The sequence below is a fragment of the Dendrobates tinctorius genome, unplaced genomic scaffold, assembly GCF_039654945.1.
Source record: "Dendrobates tinctorius isolate UK_male_01 unplaced genomic scaffold, ASM3965494v1 ptg000574l, whole genome shotgun sequence".
Taxonomy (NCBI): domain Eukaryota; kingdom Metazoa; phylum Chordata; class Amphibia; order Anura; family Dendrobatidae; genus Dendrobates; species Dendrobates tinctorius.
The window spans coordinates 1-21763 of NW_027362232.1; the positions used below are offsets into that span (position 1 = coordinate 1).

The 21763-nt window shown below is 42.4% G+C and overlaps 1 long non-coding RNA gene across 2 annotated transcripts in view; it reads left to right on the plus strand.

The window, feature by feature from the left end:
* Nucleotides 1–26: 26 nt before the first annotated feature.
* The window catches only part of LOC141078560 (uncharacterized), a 29646-nt gene continuing 7909 nt past the window's right edge, over nt 27–21763 (plus strand). The window contains exons 1-2 of one of the 2 annotated variants that reach the window (XR_012227961.1): nt 27–603; nt 11095–11431. This is a non-coding gene — a long non-coding RNA (uncharacterized lncRNA). Of the gene's footprint in view, nt 604–11094; nt 11432–21763 lie in introns of those variants that run through there. The other variant, XR_012227962.1, reaches the window with a different exon arrangement.

Below are 21763 nucleotides of genomic sequence, written 5' to 3' on the forward strand. Positions count from 1 at the left end.
TACACATCTGACTCTAAACTCCTATGAAAAAATAGCTAACTCACAGCTACCATTCCCATCTTTATCACTTCATAATTCATGTAAGATAATGCACAGTGGTGTATTTTGGTCCCCATGTTCCTTAATATCATACCTATATATGCGCATTCCATTTTTCCTTTTCAGTCCTAACTTGTGACTTGTTGAACCCTTATATGATCGTGACGCTGTTGCTTTATCTTTTAAATGTTGAAGAATTTTCAGAAGAAAAAAAGCGTAAAGAGACTAGAAATTTATACAAATCCTAGCGGTCAGACCCCCATTCTTAGTGTCTAAGTGAGGAAAAATAGATGATACATTTATGAAAATTCTTTAAATAGCATATTACATAAATTTATTTTTTTTTCTATTATGGAAAATCTTTCTCTGCAGGACAACCCAAATATTTGGTGTGAGCGTCCAATGCAAACTACTACCCTGAAGCTCCTGTCTCTGGAAGTGATACACCTACTGGCCCTGCGCTGCGCCATGCTGGATGCTATGCTGTCTGACTATACACTGCTGGTTGATAGTTATCTTAATGGATATTGCCACAAAACATCTGATGTGACCCTTAGTATGGAGGTACTTAATAGTTGTTTTATGGCAGCTGGTAATGGTATTATTAGTATTAGTAATTCAAAGTTTTAATGTTTTCAGTTTTATATGTTATTTGGAGCAGTGATATAATTCTACATGTCCCAAAGTATTGTATAGTACACAAGTAATGGGGGCTTTTCTCTGCTTCTGGCATAATTTACAGTAAAAGCTCATACTCCAATCCTAACTCCCTGCTTGTAGATTGCTACTGGTCCATGCACCCTGACCAGTCTCTGGTCCATCCAATGTACATAATCATATTTCTTACCAGGTCATGATGGTGATTGCAGTGATTCACCCGATCATTACCATGCCTGATCATGGCTCTAGCCAAACTTTAGACTTGAAGGGACTGTGGACCTGTCGGTTAGGATTACTGGTGAATTATGAAGGTGAGAACGAAGTAAATGATGCAATATACTGGGGAATCTATTTCCGCCAAAAGGTGACTTTCTCCTGTTTTACATTAATGTTTTATTAGCATACACATAACTCTACAAAATTATTTCTATTAATTACAATGATAACATACAATAATTAACATTACTCCATAGCCACATACAGTTGATGTGTGCTGCTATAGGCTTTTGTGGCTGCATCAAAAAGCTTTATTATACCTGTGTTTTTTTATCGATAGGGGATAGTATGGGGCTCTACCCCACTTATCTCCAATCTTCAGTTCTAGCTTACCGATCCACTGGACATAATTTTGTTTCTTTTGCTGAAAGACTCTCTTCTTATTGCACCAAGCCAATTCTATCATCCAGAGCCTGGTCCCTCCTCTCCTTGATAGCTTGTTCCAACAAGTTCAGTTGCCTCACTGGCAGCCTCTGCCATATTGGGGGCAGGCCTCATCGGGAGCCTCTGCAGTATCGGGGGCAGGCCTCACCGGGAGCCTCTGCAGTATAGGGGGCGGTCCTCACCGGGAGCCTCTGCAGTATTGGGGGGCAGGCCTCAGCGGTATCGGGGGGGGGGGTAGTCCTCACCGGGAGCCTCTGCAGTATCGAGGACAGTCCTCACCGGGAGCCTCTGCAGTATCGGGGGCAGTCCTCACCGGCAGCCTCTGCAGTATCGGGGGCAGTCCTCACCGGGAGCCTCATCAGATTCTTTGTTGAGAAATCATCTGAATTGAAGCATACAGGGAGGACTGTTTTCAGCATTCTATAGCCTGTATGCCGATATTAAAAACTTAGGTCAAATACAGTGACAGATTCACTTTCACAGGCATATTGTCATGGCAGGCATGGTATATTCAGTAGGCAGCGGGCTGTCGTGACATCCTGTCTGCACCCAGCAATCACGATGTAGGATAGGGCTGATGGTTGCGTGGTAAGGCGTGCCCCACTGGACCGTGTGCTATAACTGCCGCTGGCCGAGATTGAGCATTAAATATTCACGAGTTATATTAACCACTTTACCACCCATGATGTATTGGTATGTCATAAGTTGCCTCTCCCATTTAAAGTCAGCTCTGGTGCTGAGCCTGCACCTTTTCAGGCACATGACAGCTGAATTGGTCATCTGTCATGTGCCCTTAACAGCCACGGGTGGAATCACGATTTACTAGCAGCTGTTAAAATGTTAAATGCCGCTGTCAATCTCTGAATGTTAAATGCCGCTGTCAATCTCTGTCAATGAATACTCGCTGCTCTCTACGCTCACAGTCCCGGCGTGCAGAGCATTGAGTATTCTGGCAGCTGCCCTTAGGTTTGCATGCAGCGCATTATGTCCCTTCCATGCGCTGCTTACAGGTATCGGAGCAGGATGCTGCGAGGGAGCGCTGGGAAGGTAAGTGTAATGGTTTGGGTTTTTTTTTATGTTTTCTGATGGGGCTATGCATACTAGGACCGGGCTGGGGGACAATCATATCAGGATGCCATTAATGAGAAATGAATATTCATTGCCCTCCACGCCCATGGGAGTGGAATGCAGTAAATAATAATTTCTCTTTAGCAGCGGTCACAGGAGTTAGCCGCAGCAGCTGGCTCCTGCCTCCTGTGACCCGCTGCTCTGCCAAAACATATTGTGATTGAGATATACAGGGTTGGCCATTTATATGGATAGCAAAAAAAGAGGAAAAAATATTCAGCCTACCGTACATCAGTGTCCATATAGTCCATAAGCGGTCTGATGTCAGGAGATGTCCAGTGCGGTTCAACTGGCGCTATAAATCCAAATCCAATGAAAAAAAGAGGGGGTCTCCAGCACCAAAATTAGTGAAAAAAAGATAAAACTCACATTTTCTTAGGAAGGTTTTAAAATCATATTAATAAGCCACCATGACATGCAAGGCTACCTTACGCGTTTCAAACAGATATTACATGTACTTAGTCATAGGTATATCTTATCAAAACTAGGAAGCTTAAATAAATGAATACATGAGGAGACTGCAAAGTGAACACCCAGTTTCAGGTAATTAATTAGTTCCACCCTATTCAGACCTAAGCAATTAATGTTACTAAACAAAGCTAACATATAAATAAGAAATATATGTTTGCAGACATAAATGACTACATGCAAAAACAGCAATAAACCATAAATCACAATAGACGTAAATAGATGAGTATTGCAAAAAAAAAAACAACCCATATTACATTATATATTGCAAATCTGATCTATAATTTAAACCTTTCGGTGCACGAGCATCAAGAAGCAGGATCCATTTAGCCTCAGCTGATAATAGTGCAGCAAACCAATCACCACCTCGCTCCACTCTGTTAATTCTCTCTATGCCCCTCACGGACAACGTAGATAAATCACCTCCATGCACTTCTGAGAAGTGTTTTGATAAACCAGAGCTAGGTCTTTTATTGCTATAGCGATCGGTAGTCTCTACAGGGGCAGAAGCAGAAATATGTTCAGCTAATCGTTTCTTTAACTTACGTGATGTACAACCAACATAATATTTGCTGCATGCTTCACAGCTAGCTAAATACACTGCATAAGTTGTTGAACAGTTTATAAATGTTTTTATCTTATAAATTTTACCATTATTATCCGAAAACTCTTTACAATTAGCCATATATCTGCACAGATTACATCTGGAGGTACCACACCTAAATGAACCCACTGTGCTGAGCCACATATTACTGCTTCTAGGGGTGATATACAAACTTGGTGATAGCAAATTGGCCAAATTTGTGGATTTTCTAGCTACAACGTTCACACCATTTGACAGAATTTCCTTCAGAATTGGATCCTGTTCCAACATAGGTATATATTTAAGAAAAGCCTTTTTTATGTTAATAAAATCCAGACTATATGGGGTAGAAAATGTAAGCTGATTTTTATCATCTAATCCTGGTTCATTATCCCTCAACAAATCTGATCTTGATTTTTTAGTAGCAATAAATAAAGCCCTCTTAAGAGATTTATTAGAGTACCCTCTCTGTTTCAATCTATCAAATATAACTCCACATTCGGAATGAAAGGAAATCTCAGTCGAGCACAATCTACGTGCCCTCACAAATTCTCCAATAGGTAAATTACAGATGGTATTAGCCGTGTGTGAACTAGTAGCATGTAATATGGAATTACCGCTTGGAGGTTTTCTATATAAAGCAGTGGTGATCAAACCTGTCTTATCTCCATGTAGAAAAACATCCAAAAAAGGAGCAGAATTTTTATGAATATCCACTTTGAATTTCAAATTTAGGGGGTTATCATACAGATATCTTTAAAAATCCACACAAGACATCTGTACATCATGTGTGCTAGTACGCCAGATAATCACCAAATCATCTAAGTATCTGGCGAACCAACAAATTTTGTCACAGAAAGGGTTAAATGACGAATGAATGAGTCTCTTCCCACCATGACATATACAAATTCGCCAAAGATGGTGAAAAGATGATCCCATAGGGCAACCACACACCTGAATATAAAACTGCTTATTAAAACTAAACAACTTATGTTTAAGCAGAAAGTCTACAACCTGTAGAATATACTCAGTGTGAGAAGCCTCAAAATCCCCATATTGTTCCAAATGGAAAGTGAGAGCTCTGATAGCTAAATGGTGGGGGATATGAGAGTATAGGGCTTCAACATCACAAGTAACCCAAATCGAATCTTTGGACCAAGACATATTTGACAGTGTTTGTAATAAGTGTTTCGTGTCTTTCATATATAACCCACTGTTCTCTTAACAAATGGCTGCAAAATCTTATCCAGCCAGGCAGATAGTCTCTCTATGCAAGATCCTATGCCATCTACAATAGGACGAAAGGCAGGAGGAAATACCTCTTTATGCACCTTAGGCAGACCATGAAAAATAGCACACACAGGGTTTTCAGACACGAGATAATTATTTTTTTGTCAAAAATGCCCAAAGCTTCCCCTTCACCTAATAAACATCTTAATTTCCTATTAATTTCTGATGTAGGATCAGCGTCCAATTTTCTGTAAGTATTACAATCTGATAACATGCTCTGAATTTCTCTCTCATATAAGGTATTATCCAAGATAACTAGAGAGCCCCCTTTATCTGCAGGGCGGATCACAACATTAGGATTACATGATAAATCATTTAAAGCCTTTTATTCAGCTTTTGTTAGATTGTTTACAGCTCCTATGTCAGTAGTTAGAATATCTCTTATTTCCTTCTCCAACACATCCTGAAAGCTGTCCATGATGGGGACCCTTGCTGAAACAGAATAAAAGTCAGGATTTGGAGTTTGTATCGGTTTTAGTTCCATAGATTTTACAATCTTCTGATTAGTATCTAGGTCCATCAAGGTTTTAGATGCTATCTGTTCAGTCAAAGTCATAGATAGTGGAATAACAGGAAATTCAGACGCTGGATCAGCAATAGATGTTGACATAGTAGCAGAATCCGCCACAGATTTGATGAAAGTGTTTTCTCACTGCTAACAAGCGGACAAACTTATTGACATCTTTAATAGTTTGTAACATATTGGCACGAACACTGGGTGCAAACTTGATTCCTTTCTCCAACACTTTAATCTGAGTATGAGTACCGTATTTTTCCGACCTTAAGACGCACTTTTTTCCCCAAAAATGTTGGGGGAAAGTGGGGGGTGCGTCTTATGGTCGCAATACACGGTACTAACCTGGTGGCAGCGGGCGGCGCTCTGCGGTGCAGTGGTGGCAGCGGGCTGTGCTCCGGTGCAGGGGCGTCGGCTCCACCGGCATTTCTTCGCAGCCCGGAGGCCCCCACAGTTCCCTTGCTGGCCGCCGCCATGTTGCGGTGGCCTCCGGGAGCATGGACGCCGGGAAGATGGCCGCCGGTCCGGGGACGGCGCATGCGCAGCTTCAGATCTTGTCCCGAGATCTCGGGGGACGAGATCTCGTTGCCGAGATTTGAATCTCGTCCCCCGAGATCTCGGGACGAGATCTGATCCCGCGCATGCGCCGTCCCCGGACCGGCGGCCATCTTTCCGGCGGCCATGCTCCCGGAGGCCACCGCAACATGGCGGCGGCCAGCAAGGGAACTGCGGGGGCCCCGGGCTGCGAAGAAATGCCGGCGGAGCCGCGGCCCCTGCAGTGGAGCACGGCCCGCTGCCACCACCGCACCGCAGAGCGCCACCCGCTGCCACCACCGCAGAGCCCACCTGCCCCAGCCCTGCTTACCCCTGCCCCACCACAGCTGTCCCAGCCCTGCTGCCCCTGCCCCAGCACAGCTGTCGCTGCCCCTGCCCCAGCACAGCTGTCCCAGCCCTGCTGCCCTTGCCCCAGCACAGCTGCCCCAGCACTGCTGCCGCTGCCCCAGCACAGCTGCCCCAGCACAGCTGCCCCTACCCCAGCGCAGCTGCCCCAGCACAACCAACCTGCCCTAGCACAGAGCCGCCACCGCACGATCCTGGACCACTGAATGACCCCTGTGACTTCCTCTCCACCTGTGCTGGATCCCTTCCCAGGTAAGCTGAATTCGGACTGAAAGACGGACCCCCATTTGACACATTATTTTTTTTTTCCCTATTTTCCTACTGAAAATTGGGGTGCGTCTTATGGTCTGGTGCGTCTTATAGTCCGAAAAATACGGTACATATATTTGCTGTTAGATTAATAACAGAGTAATTAGACACCTCAGACAAAGTTTTGTCTAATATCTGCTGCGATGTAACTGTCTCTTGGAGTATCTTTTTTTTCTCCCCCTGTGCCTCTTCCCTGCCCTATGCCATCTCCGTTTTTTAACATTGACGGTACCCCTAGATTGTGCACTCTAGCAGATGGAGGGGTAGGGGGATTAGTATCCACATCTGAGAGATCAGTAGTATCACCAGCTGTCTACTGATCTGTAACAAACTCCACTGTTTTATTTGGAGATTGACCCTTCTTGCTCTTAAGAATAGGTTTAATTTTTCTTGGAGACTTCCAATTATAAACTTTATTCGTTTCATAATCAATACAATCACGTGAAAATTTTCTATGTTTAATTGTTTAATACTAATAATCTTCTCCTCTTCTTTATTAATTCTATACAGCAATTTATCATTTTTGGCACTGAATTCAGGGTTCCCAGCAAAATCCTTCAGTGAATTATGATATTCCATAATTAATTTTTCCAACTTAATAATCTTATTAGTTTCCTCTTTAATAAGAAGTCTCATTAGTTGCAATGAACAATCCGTAAGAATTTTATTCAATTCAGTCATAAATGACTCTGGAAAAGGATATGTTGGTATTTTCCTGATTCTCAGACCTCTAGGGATCATTGATCTATCAACATATTTTTGCAAAATAGTTGAATCCCACCAGGTCCTCAATTTTTGTAGCATAGTTTTTTCCAGATCCAAGAAAATATTATCCAAATCTGCACCAGCTGAATAATCAGAATTAGATTTGTTGGAGAACATAGAATCCAGTGTAAGTCTATCCTCATTATTAAACAAAACCTTCGTGGTTAAATCCATGTTGAAAGAATGCAGCGAAGAAAGAGGATAATCATCCAAAATCTAACTGCATACAAAGGTGTTTTCAAAAGACCGCACACTGACACGGAGGCTTGAAAAAACCGCCAGAGGTAATAGCAAAAAAAGATGAAAAAATATTCAGCCTACCGTACATCGGTGTCGATATAGTACATAAGCGGTCTGATGCCAGGAGATGTCCAGTGCGGTTCAACTGGCGCTATAAATCCAAATCCAAAGGAAAAAAGAGGGGGTCTCCAGCACGAAAATTAGTGAAAAAAGATAAAACACATTTATTAGGAAGGTTTTAAAATCATATTAATAAGCCACCATGACAGGCAAGGCTACCTTTCGCGTTTCAGACAGATATTACATGTCCTTAATCATAGGTATATCTTATCAAAACTAGGAAGATTAAATAAATGAATACATGAGGAGACTGCAAAGTGAACACCCAGTTTCAGGTAATTAATTAGTTCCACCCTATTCAGACCTAAGCAATTAATGTTACTAAGCAAAGCTAACATATAAATAAGAAATATATGTTTGCAGACATAAATGAATACATGCAAAAACAGCAATAAACCATAAATCACAATAGACGTAAATAAATAAGTATTGGTAAAAAAAAAACAACCCATATTACATTATATATTGCAAATCTGATCTATAATTTAAACTTTTCGGTGCACGAGCATCAAGAAGCAGGATCCATTTAGCCTCAGCTGATAATAGTGCAGCAAACCAATCACCACCTCGCTCCGCTCTGTTAATTCTCTCTATGCCCCTCATGGACAACGTAGATAAATCACCTCCATGCACTTCTGAGAAGTGTTTTGATAAACCAGAGCTAGGTCTTTTATTGCTATAGCAATCGGTAGTCTCTACAGGGGCAGAAGCAGAAATATGTTCAGCTAATCGTTTCTTTAACTTACGTGATGTACAACCAACATAATATTTGCTGCATGCTTCACAGCTAGCTAGATACACTATATAAGTTGTTGAACAGTTTATAAATGTTTTTATCTTATAAATTTTACCATTATTATCTGAAAACTCTTTACAATTAGCCATATATCTGCACAGATTACATCTGTAGGTACCACACCTAAATGAACCCACTTTGCTGAGCCACATATTACTGCTTCTAGGGGTGATATACAAACTTGGTGATAGCAAATTGCCCAAATTTGTGAATTTTCTAGCTACAACCGTTCACAACATTTGACAGAATTTCCTTCAGAATTGGATCCTGTTTGAACATAGGTATATATTTAAGAAAAGCTTTTTTATGTTAATAAAATCCAGACTATATGGGGTAGAAAATGTAAGCTGATTTTTATCATCTAATCCTGGTTCATTAAAACCTTCCTAATAAATGTGAGTTTTAGCTTTTTTTCACTAATTTTGGTGCTGGAGACTCCCTCTTTTTTTCCTTTGGATTTGTATTTATATGGATACACCTAAATAAAATGGGAATGGTTGGTGATATCAACTTCCTGTTTGTGGCACATTAGTATATGGGAGGGGGAAACTTTTCAAGATGTGTGGTGACCATGGTGGCCATTTTGAAATTGGCCATTTGGGATCCAACTTTATTTTTTTCAATGGGAAGAGAGTCATGTGACACATCAAACTTATTGAGAATTTCACAAGAGAAACAACGGTGTGCTTGGTGTTAACGTGACTTTATTCTTTCATGAGTTATTTACAAGTTTATGACCACTTATAAAATGTGTTAAAGTGCTGCACATTGTGTTGGATTGTCAATGCAACCCTCATCTCCCACTCTTGACACACCGCAGAAAAAATGCTAGCACAGGCTTTCACTATCCGTTGTTTCAGATGCTGCACATCTCGTATCTTCACAGCATAGACAATTGCCTTCAGATGACCCCAAAAATAAATGTCAAAGGGGGTAAGATTGGGAGACCTTGGTGGCCATTCAACTGGCCCACGATGATCATTCCACTTTCCAGGAAACTGTTGATGTAGGAATGCTCGGACTTGACAACCATAATTGATGGTATGGTGTGCTAAATAAGGTACAAAGATAGTGGGGTCATTCTTCATCAGTGGAAACCTCAATGTCACTGGATATCTGAAATTGCTACATAATGTGTTGCCCTCTTTATGCACTGAAGATGGCACGTTCCCCATCAGTGTGTCAAAAGTGGGAAAAGAGGGTTGCATTGACAATCCAACACAATGGGCAGCACTTTGAACACATTTTATAAGTGGTCATAAACTTGTAAATAACTTATGAAAGAATAAAGTTACATTAAAACCAATCACACCATTGTTTTTCTTGTGAAATTCTCAGTAAGTTTGATGTCATATGACCCTCTTCCCATTAGAAAAAATAAAGTTGGATCCAAAATGGCCGACTTCAAAATGGCCATCATGGTCACCATCCATCTTGAAAAGTTTCCCCCCTCCCATATACTAATGTGCCACAAACAGGAAGTTGATATCATCAACCATTCCCATTTTATTTAGGTGTATCCATATAAGTGGCCCACCCTGTATAATCAGTGATTTGCCTGTATAGCTTACTGTACATGTATTTTATTAATAAATACATTATTTTCAGGAACAAAAAATGCTGTGGGTTCCCCCAAAATGTTGGTAACCAGCAGTGGGAAAGCAGACAGATCGGGGCAGATGTTTATAGTCTGGGGAGGGGGTAATACCCGCAGAGCTTTTCAGGCTATTAATATCAGCTCACAGCTGTATACTTAGCCTTTGCTGTCTGTTAAAACGGGGACCCCCACAAAAAGATGTAGGGCCCCCCTATAATTAATAACCAGCAAAGGCTAGGCAGACAGCTGCAGGCTGATTATTAATAGCCTAGGAAGGGGCCATGGTTATTGGCATCCTCTCAGGCTAAAAACGTCTGCTCTCAGCCGCCTGAGAAATGCCACATCCATAGTATGCACCAAATGTGGCACTTAGCCATTGCTTTTCCCACTTGCCCTGATGCTGTGGCAGGTGGGGTGATAGTATTGGGTTTGATGTCACCTTTGTATTGTCAGGGACATAAAGCCCGGGGGTTAGTAATGGAGAGGTGACTATAAACACTTACATGAATGCTGCAGGTAGAAAATTAACTTTTCTCCCTGGCAGTGTTCCGGTTTTAGTCATGGGGGCGACGTTGGCGCTTGTTTACTCACTGATTTTGGGGCATAAATTGGGGTCAACTGTCAGTCAGGGACGGGCACGTTTACAACCGCTGATCTATATTGTCAATTGTCAAAGCGGTGACTGAACAACGCCGCCTTCCTCCACCCCGTGACTTAATGCGGATGCTGCCGGGGTGAATAAAGTTAATTTCTCATTCCTCTTGGTATCTGTTATGATCTATGTGATTATTTTTATGCTGTAATGTCTATCGTCTGTACAAGTCCCCTCTATAATGTAAAGTGCTGCGGAATATGTCGGCGCTATAGAAATAAAATTTATTATAATTTTCTCTTTTCGGCTAAGTGCAGGCATCGGGCAGATGTTTGTCGAGATACGTAAAATGTTAGAATTCAAAGACCATGTAAATGGTTTTTCTCATGACTACCTTGAGTTCTACTAAGATTCTTGTTCTGTTCTTGGGCAGGCTGCCTCCTGTGAGATTCCAAAAGAACTTCAACAGATTTCTGTATTGCAGCAAAGGAGAAGAGAAAAGGCCTTGAAATTATATCAAGTCAATTCCCAAGGACACCTAATAAGAGAAGAAATGTGAAGCACTACATTCATGGAACTGTTTTGAGGCTGCGGTCCCACATATTACTCAAGGTACAGCTGCTTCATAAAAGTTTCAGCAGCTTTCACCCATATTGTTACGATTTGAATGTTCATTGTTCGGTAGAAACAACCTCATTACTTGTAATGGTTCAGATGTTGGTTGATTTGCAATAAATTCAAAGAAATAAAAAAGAAAAAAATCAGCCTTTCTTTATTTGCAAAATAGTTTGTATAGTCCACCACAATTTGATCATTGTTTTGTTTTCATGTAATTATACATTTACTTGTATGAATGGAGACACAGGTCACTTATAATATGTTACCCAAAGAAATTTAGGATCTGGTTCCTAACCTCTGTGTAGACCCCCCCACCTTTTTTTTTTTTTTTGCAATTTTTCCAATTCTTGACCTACTACTGACTTTTTTTATTCCATCTCCCAAACTTTGCAGTGAGACTCGGCTCACATTTATCCTGTGTGCTGTTCTGTGCGCTTACATCGGGATGTCCATGTAAATCTCTATAATGAGGCACTGTGGACACCATAGAACCTGTGATCCAACGGTGTCCGTCTTTTTAGGCGTGCATAAAAGCGCGGTCTGCCACAGTTTTGTGCACGTCTGAAAAGGACTATGCTGAACAGTGGCCAAGCAGAGTCCAGAGTAATTCGGCTGCCTCATTATAGTGAATGGACCCCTCAGGGGTTTCATCTGATTTGCGTCACTTGGAGAGTAAGATGGAAGCCTCAAAGTTAGTGCTTAGCGTAGAGCGGCGGATAAATGTGATCCTAACTAGAGATGGGCGAATCCAAACATGAAAGTTCGGTAACTACTGTTCGGTCACGGTCACTGAACATAGACTACACCAGGAAGTTCATGTTACTGTTCGGGTTCGGCCCCCCAAACAACAGGTGTTTGTCGCGCTGTCATGTGCATGACGGCGCAACAAACACTGCCTTTAGTCAGCACCGGTCAGACAACCGCTGTAACCGAAGGTACACTGACATCAGATGATGGGACTACTGTGCCGCTAACTATAGACCTGTCTCTAATCTTCCCTCTCATCTTCCCTTCACGCCAGACTTATCCACTATCTCTCAGATAACTCTCTCCTCAACCTTCTACAATCAGGTTTCTGCTCTAGTCACTCTACTGAAACTGCCCTCACTAAAGTCTCTAATGATCTTCTAACAGCTAAATCTAATGGTCTCTACTCATGCTAATTCCCTTGGATCTCTCAGCAGCATTTGACACTGTGGATCATCAGCTCCTCCTCACTATGCTCCGTTCCATTGGCCTCAAGGACACCGTTCTCTCCTGGTTCTCCTCCTATCTCTCTGACCGCTCCTTTACTATTCTATATCTTTTGCTGGCTCCTCCTCCTCTCATTTTCTCCTTACTGTTGGGGTTCCTCAAGGATCAGTTCTAGGCCCTGTCCTCTTCTCTTTGTATACTGCCCCTATTGGTCAATCAATCAGTAGATTTGGGTTCCAGTACCATCTCTATGCTGATGACATCCAATTATACACGTCTCCTGATATTACGCCTGCCTTTTTGGAAAACACCAGTGATTGTCTTACCGCTGTCTCTAACATCATGTCCTCCCTCTATCTGAAACCGAACCTGTCAAAAACAGAACTCGTGTTTCCTCCCTCCACTAACCTACCTATACCCGACATTGCCATTTCCGTGTGTGGTTTCACCATTACTCCCCAGCAACATGCCCGCTGTCTTGGGGTCATACTTAATTCCGAGCTTTCATTCACCCCTCACATCCAATCACTGGCTTACTCTTGTTATCTTCACCTCTAGAATTCGACCCTTTCTTACTTCCGACTCTGCAAAAACTTACTGTTTCTCTTATTCATTCTCGTCTGGACTATTGTAGCTCTCTTCTAATCGGTCTCCCTCTTACCAAACTCTCCCCTCTCCAATCTGTCCTGAATGCTTCAGCTCAGGATCATATTCCTCACCAATCGTTATACCGATGCCTCTACCTTGTGCCAGTCCTTACTCATTACCCATCCACTCCAGAAATCAGTATAAACTTATTACCCTCACCCACAAAGCACTCCATAGCTCAGCACCACCCTAGATCTCCTCCCTCGTCTCAGCCTACCACCCTACCCGTGCCCTCCGTTCTGCTAATGACCTGAGGTTAACAACCTCAATAATCAGAACCTCCCACTCCCGTCTCCCAAGACTTTTCACATGCTGCGCCAATTCTTTGGAATGCACTGCCCAGGTTAATACAATTAATCCCCAATCACCACAGTTTTAAGCGTGCCCTAAAAACGCATTTGTTCAGACTGGCCTATTACCTCAACGCATTAACCTAAATATCCCTGTGTGGCTCATTCAAAATTGTTTAACATAACCAGATTCCTCGCATCATGTTCTCACATACTTTATGCATTTAATAGCCCTCTGTGTCTGTACAGTTACATATCTAGACTGTTAACTGGTTCATGCAGCAACAGGAACACCCGATTCTTACACTATGGCTGGTCCAAACAATAAAAGCAATTGTTACCACCCACCTTTCATGTCTCCCCTTTTTCCTTATAGATTGTAAGCTTGCGAGCAGGGCCCTCATTCCTCTTGGTAACTGTTATGATCTATGTGATTATTGTTATGCTGTAATATCTATTGTCTGTAGAAGTCCCCTCTATAATGTAAAGTGCTGCGGAATATGTTGGCGCTATAGAAATAAAATTATTATTATTATTACTACTGCTTCCATCAGCCTATGAAAAAAGTCCACTGATACATACCAATATATGTCAATTAGGAAAACCATGCCTATCTCAAAGGACAAAAACAATAGTCAATTGGACACTCCAAACATGCATAGATCCTACAGAAACAACCGAGTACTTATGTCCACAATTTAGTAAAAAATTGATTTATTGATCCAAATAAATAACATACTGTATAATAAACAGACTCGGTAGAAACAAACCGTATTACAAAAGCTCATGTGTGCTAGAACCAAGACAACACTGTTGTAACAGCATGGGAGCAACTAGCAAACTTTAATGATTTATATCACAAATAGTGTGCACCAAGTGCATGTAAAATGCATGTAAGGTGCAAAAGGAAAAGGGCTAAATAGTATTCTCCATTATTAATTTAACGTAACAAACCCAATCCCAATAAAGACCAAAACTAGAGCTATACATGTCTTACCCATAATAAGGCTGCCAGTGTGTGTCCTATAGCAGCCCCGACGCGTGTTTCGCGTGGGCTTCCTCGGGGGGCTGTGCCTCTGTGTATAAAGCTTGCGTCTCTTATAACGGGTGGGCGCAGCTGTTATGTTATGCCTGCTGCTGCTAATAACAGAGCAAACGCGGCTGATGGGCATATTCATCAGCTGACGCTTGTGCTTTAAATAAATAATTTTAAAAAAGTCGTAGGTTCCCTTTCATTTTTGATAACCAGCCAGTCAAAACTGACAGGTGTTATCTTCAGCAAGGCTGGTTATCAAGAATAGAGGGGTCCCCATGCTGTATTTTTTAAATTTAAACAAATTTACCAGGGTGTGCCATGTGAAAAGACCAGATCAGCCTGGCCTTGTGGACGTCAGATGCTGGTACCCACATCCTCTCTTCAGGACCGTATCCCTTCCAGTGTACCAGATACTGAAGCAACTAACAAACTCAGCGAGAATGAACGATTTAGGCTGTGTGCGTTTTTGCCGCGATTTTCAGCGCGAAACCGTTTAAAAATCTTGTATATGACGCAACCCATGCATTCCTATGGCATTCCGCACATGCTGTGCTAATGCTGCGCTTTTTTCCGTGGCGGAATCGCATCGCGGAAAAAATCGCAGCATGATCATTCTTTTGTGTGGAATCGCAAAATTGTCGCGATTCCGCACCCAGAGGAATGCATGAGAATCGCTTACTTCCCGCATGTGGCTATGCCCACCATGTGCGAAGTTAAGCGTCTCATGTGCGGTTGGTACCCACGGTGTGGAGGAGAGGAGACTGTCCTCCAGGCCCTGGGTACCATACCCCTGTAAAAAAAAGAATAAAAAATCGGGGTATATTTACCTTCCGATGTCCCGCGCTGCATTCCCGGGCCTCAGTGTTCCCAGTAATGCCTTGCGGCAAGGTCCTGTGATGACGTAGTCTCGCGTGACTCTAGCGGTCTCGCGAGATCGCTATAGTAACGCGAGACCAACGTCATAACAGGTCTCGCAAGGCATCGCTGGGAACGCTGAGGCCCGGGATGGCAGCGCGGGACGTCAGAAGGTAAATATACCCTGATTTTTTTTTTATTTTTTTTTTTTTTTATCATTTTTAACATTTTATCTTTTACTATTGAGGCCGCATAGGCGGCCTCAATAGTAAAAAGCTGGTCACACTTGTCAAACACTGTTTGACAAGTGTCACCAACCTGTCAATCACTTTCCAAGCGATGCTTCAAATCGCTTGGAAAGTGCTTGAGAAAATCGCGGCAAAATCGCGAACAGAATTGCGGTGAAATCGCACGGAAAAAACGCGCGATTTCTGGGAAGGAGTCCGGTTTTCATTGTGCGTTTTAAAACGCTACGTGGGCCCATAGCCTTAGGCTATTTTATATTCCAAATTTCCATCCACAATGACTGTAGATGGCGGTAGCAGTGATGGTAGAGAGGACACAAGATATTTTTTGAGTAGAGATCGATGAAACACATAGATCCTAAAAGTGGGCAGCAAGACGGAATGCTAAGGGATTGACGATGGCTACAATCTTCGAAGTAAGGACTGATGAACCTGGGACTCGGTTTCCAAGAGGGAGCCTTCAATTTAATGTTCCTTGAGGACAACCACACCAAGTCACCAATACACAGGTCTAGACCGACCAAACGTCTCCGATCAGCCACTCTCTTGTATTTGGACCCCATCTTCCTCAAATTATCAAGAACCCCTTGCCACACAGACATAATTGATGATGAAAATCGTTTTTCAGGTATTCCAGAAGAACGATTCCTATTAAAGGAGCTGAACTGCAGATGAAACGAACCCACATGCCCCGAAAAATGTTGACTTACCAGTAGATTCATGATGACAATTATTTACTGCAAATTCAGCTAGAGGTAAGAAGGTAACCCAATCCAACTGATTCTCAGACACAAAACACTTAAAATAAGTGTCAAGATTTTGGTTAACCCCTTCAGTTTGACCATTAGACTGCGGGTGAAATGCTGAAGAGAACAAATCCCCAAACGAGTGCGAAACACCCTCCAAAATTGGGAAATAAACTTCACACACCCCCCCCCCCACACTGTCAGAAACAATACAGGTAGGGATTCCATGTAATTCTACAATCTCTCTGATGAAAATTTGTGCCAAGGTCTTGGGATTGGGTAAAGCGGGTAGTGCAATAAAATGTGACATTTTACTGAATCTGTCTACCACCACCAAAATTACAGTTTTACCTACCGACACGGGTACATCAGTGATAAAATTGACCGATAAATGAGTCCAAGGTCTATTGGGAATCGCCAGTGGTTGGAGATACCCAGACGGATGATTGAGAGGTTTTAAAACACACACAAGACACTGCAGGTGGCCATATTCTCCTGGACATCCTGATGTACCCCTGTCCACCAAAAACGCTGAGTAAGAAGATCTGTGGTGGCTTTATTACTGGGATGTATGGCAAAGATTGAATCATGCTGTTCACTTAGAATTCTCAGATGGAGATTCACAGGCACAAACAGCGGACAGGCAGCAGGGGTGTTCCACTAAGCCTCAACAACCTATTTCTCAAGGTTCTCATAGTGTCCCTCGGGCATTTTGAATGCTGTTTTCCAATCATCCCCCTTTAATACAAATGAGATTATATGCACCCCTGGGATCCAGTTTAGAAAACCATTTTGCTCCTACAAACTGATTATAGAGGTCTGGGATGAGAGGAAGCGGATCCGGATCCTGGACAGTGATCTGATTGAGTTTGCATAAATCTAGGCAAGGGTTTAACCCCCCCGTCTTACTTCTTTACAAATAATAACCCCGCAGCAGTGGGGTATGAGGATGGTCTGATATGACCTTTTGTCAAACTGTCAAACTTTACGCAATATAGTCCTTCATGGCCTGCCTCTCTGGACCAGAAATATTATATAGTCTGCTCTTTGGCAGCTTGGCCCCAGCAACAAGATTTACGGCTCAATCATAAGGGAAGGAGTAAGTTCTTGGCATCCCTGCTCCGAGGACACATCCCCAGTGTCCAACAGGTATTTCGGCACAGACTGGGTATCCTCCCTTGCAAGCAGGGTGCCCAAGCACTGTCCTTGACAATACTCACTCCACTTTACCATCTCCTGAGTATGCCAAGCTAACAAAGGATTGTGCAGAGTGAGCCAAGGAAGTCCAAGAACCACAGGAGAGGGCAAACTGTCTGGCACAAACCAATCAATACCTTCTGAGTGCATGGCCCCTACCTGTAGATGTAATCCCTGGACAGATTGTGTAAAATACCTGTCTCAAGGGTGTGGAGTCGATGGCGATTATGGGTATAGGTCTGGACTGTGTATGTGGTTTGAGGCCCCGGTCCTGGATGAACCTAGCGTTGATCAGGTTAAACCCCACCCCACTGTACAGAAATATCCACCTTATTTTTCCCCAGATGGATTTCAGCAGGCAGAAAAAATTGTGTCCTACCCACGGAGGAGATATGTACACACGGGCTGAAAACCTCCCCGCAACCCAGGCTCCTTAGTTTTCCAGTGGCTCTTTACAGTGAGATAGAAAAGAACACATGTCCAATAAATGGTCCTTTCTACCACAGTAAAAACATACTCCCTTTTGCGTCGAACAACAAACTGCATTCCAGAACGAGTTGCCCCATCCAACTGCATGGGTTCCTCAGACCAAGTTTCCCTTTACCCCAGACCTCCCAAACATTGGGGTATCTCTTTATGTCTCTGGCGAAGATGGCAGTCTACTCGAATAGCCAGAGATATGGCCGCCTCAAAGGAAACTGTCTCATACAGGGCTAAGGCATCCTTCACCCTCACTGATAGCCCTTCACAGAACTAGCTACAGACCACGGAGTCATTCCACTTCGTGTCAGTGGACCACCTCTGAAAAAGGGGGCATGAAATTAAGTGAAATTTAAAGAAATACGAAAGATACAGGCCAAAAACAAAATTTAGTGAGGTTGTATAAAATTCTTTAAAAAAAAAAAAAAAAAAAAAAATTGGTTGGACAGCCTTGAGGATTGTTGCCAGAAAGTAAGTGAATTGTTGCCAGATGGTAAGAAAACTTTAGCCAGATGGTATGTGGACTGTTGCCAGGTGATAAGGGGACCGTTGCCACATGGTAAGTGGACTGCTGCTTTTCCTACAGAGAGTGGAGATATAGCAAAGAATAACGTTAAAGCGCATATTAGTTGCAAAATATTGATGCTTTATCCTCAGGACCTACAGTATATCACAAAAGTGAGTACATCCCTAAGTGTTAATGGCCTAATTGTGCTCAATTAGGCTTTTTTTTTTATCCCTGTTGTCATGGTCTCAATAGTGTTACAAGGTCTTAGGTGTGAATGGGGAGCAGGTGGATTAAATTTGGTGCTATTGCTCTCACACTCTTTCATACCATTCACCAAAATTTCAACATGGCACTTCATGGCAAATAACTCTCTAAGGATCTGAAGAAAAGAAATGTTGCTCTACATAAAGATAACCTAGGCTATAAGACAATTGCCAAAACCCTGAACCTGAGCTGGCCAGGACCATACTGCAGTTTAGGAAGTCAGGTTCCACTCAGAACTGACCTCGCCCTGGTCGACCAAAGAAGCTGAGTGCACCTGCTCAGCATCATATCCAGAGGTTGTCTTTTTAAAATAGATGTATCAATGCTGCCAGCTTTGCTGCAGAGGTTAAAGTGTTGGGGTAGTCAGCCTGTCAGTGCTCAGACCAAACACTTCATATGTTTTCTGCATGGCTGTCATCCCAGAAACAAGCCTCTTCTAAAGACGATGCACAAGAAAGCTTGCAAACACTTTGCTGAAGACATGCAGACTATGGACATGAATTTCTGGAACCAAGTCCAGTGGTCTGAGGGGACCAGGAAAAACTTATTTGGTTCAAAGGGAGTGTGTGGCGGAAGCCAAGGGTGGAGTACAAAGACAAGTGTGTCTTGCCTAAAGTGATAAAAGAAATACGAACGGAGGTATCACTTATGCGCTGCTAAGATGGAATATCCTTAGAATAAAAACATTTATTAGAACAGGTTAAAAGTCAATGCGTTTAGAAGTCACGCAGGACCTCTTCATCAGGACAAACCTGACCAGGTTTATCTTGCGCTTTTTCTTTTCCCAGTTTCTATTTGTATTTTTGCCTACAGTGAAGCATGGTGGTGGTAGTGTCATGGCTTGGAGCTGCAAGAGTGCTGCCAGCTGTTGGTAGGTACAGTTCATTGAAGGAACCATTAATGCCAACATGTACTGTGAGATACTGCAGCAAAGCAAGATTCCATCCCCTTTGAAACTGGGACGCAGGGCAGTATTCCAACATGACAACGATCCCAAACACACCTCCAAGACGACCACTGCATTGCTAGAGAAACTGAGGGTAAAGGTGCTGTGACTGGCCAAGCATATCTCCAGATCTAAACCCTGTGGAGCATCCTCAGACAAAAGGTGAAGGAGCGCAAGGTCTCCAACATCCACCACCTCCGTGATGTCATGGAGAAGTGGAAGAGGATTCCAATGGCAGCCTATGAAGTTCTAGTGACCTCCATACCCCACGAAGGGGCTGAAAAAGAATACAAAAATGTAAAAAAAGAAATCTGTTGGGCTGGTCTGTATATTAACAACTATACAAAAAATATATAAAGTGCTCTCTGTGAGAGAAGCAAAATAGGAATCTTGTGGGTATGATACCTTTTAATGGCTAACAAAAAATAGTGAATGATGTTAGGCTATGTGCACACGTTGCAGATTCAGCTGTAAAGTGACCTGCGGTTTTCCTGCAGATTAGTCTGCGGTTTAACACCTCTACTATGTTAAAGGTGTGAAACCGCTGCGGAAATCGCCCAAACAATAGACATGCTGCGGTTTGTAAACCGCAGCAAAACCGCGCAGAAAAAAACGCAGCGTGAGCACAGCGGTTTTGAAAAGCCATAGGGTTACATGGTACTGTACCATGTCAGCGGAACTGCTGCGTTTCCGCAGGGCCAAAATCGCTGCGTAAACGCAGCAGAATCCGCAACGTGTGCACACAGCCTTACAAAGCAAGCTTTCGGGACTGCTTACGTCTCTTCATCAGGCTGATATAACAAAATATTTGAAGAAACCTTATTTATATACAGTGGAGAGCACAGGCAAGGTGTGATACATGGACATTTCAATAAACAAACAATGAGTTTGAAGAGAGAAAAATTGCGCCATTTTACGAGACCCGTAGCATCTCCATTTTTTTGATCTCGGGTTTAGAGAGGGCTTATTTTTTTGCGCGCCGAGCTGACATTTTTAACCCCTTAACACCCAAGGGTGGTTTGTACGTTCATGACCGGGCCAATTTTTACAGTTCTGACCACTGTCCATTTATGAGGTAATAACTCTGAAACGCTTCCATGGATCCCGGTGATTCTGACATTGTTTTCTCGTGACGTATTGTACTTCATGTTAGTGGTAAAATTTCATTCAAATAACTTGCGTTTATTTGTGAAAAAAATGGAAATTTGGCGAAAATTTTGAAAATTTTGCAATTTTCCAACTTTGAATTTTTATGCCCTTAAATCCCAGAGATATGGCACACAAAACACTTAATAAGTAACATTTCCCACATGTTTACTTTACATGAGCACAATTTTGGAACCAAATTTTTTTTGTTGTTAGGAAGTTATAAGGGTTAAAAGTTGACCAGCGATTTCTCATTTTTACAACACCATTTTATTTTTACGGACCACATCACATGTGAAGTCACTTTGAGGGGTCTATATGATAGAAAATACCTAAAAGTGACACCATTCTAAAAACTGCACCCCTCAAGGTGCTCAAAACCATATTCAAGAAGTTTATTAACCCTTTAGGTGCTTTATAGGAATTTTTTGAATGTTTAAAAAAAAAATAACATTTAACTTTTTTCACAAAATAATTACTTCAGGTCCAATTTTTTTTATTTTACCAAGGGTAACAGGAGAAATTGGATTGCAAAAGTTATTGTGCAATTTGTCCTAAGTACGCTGATACCTGATATGTGGGGGGGGGGGGGAAACCACTGTTTCGGCGCATGGCAGAGCTCAGAAGGGAAGGAGCGCCGTTTGATTTTTTTTCAATGCAAAATTGGCTGGAATTCAGATCGGACGCCATGTCACGTTTGGAGAGCCCCTGATGTACCTAAACAGTGGAAACCCCCCACAAGTGACCCCTTTTTGGAAACTAGACTCCCCAAGAACTTATTTAGATATGTGGTGAGAAGTTTGAGCCCACAAGGGCTTCACAGAAGTTTATAACGTACAGCCGTACAATTAAAAAAAATCATATTTTTTCCACAAAAATGATCTTTTCACCCCCAATTTTTATTTTCCCAAGGGTAACTGGACCCAAAA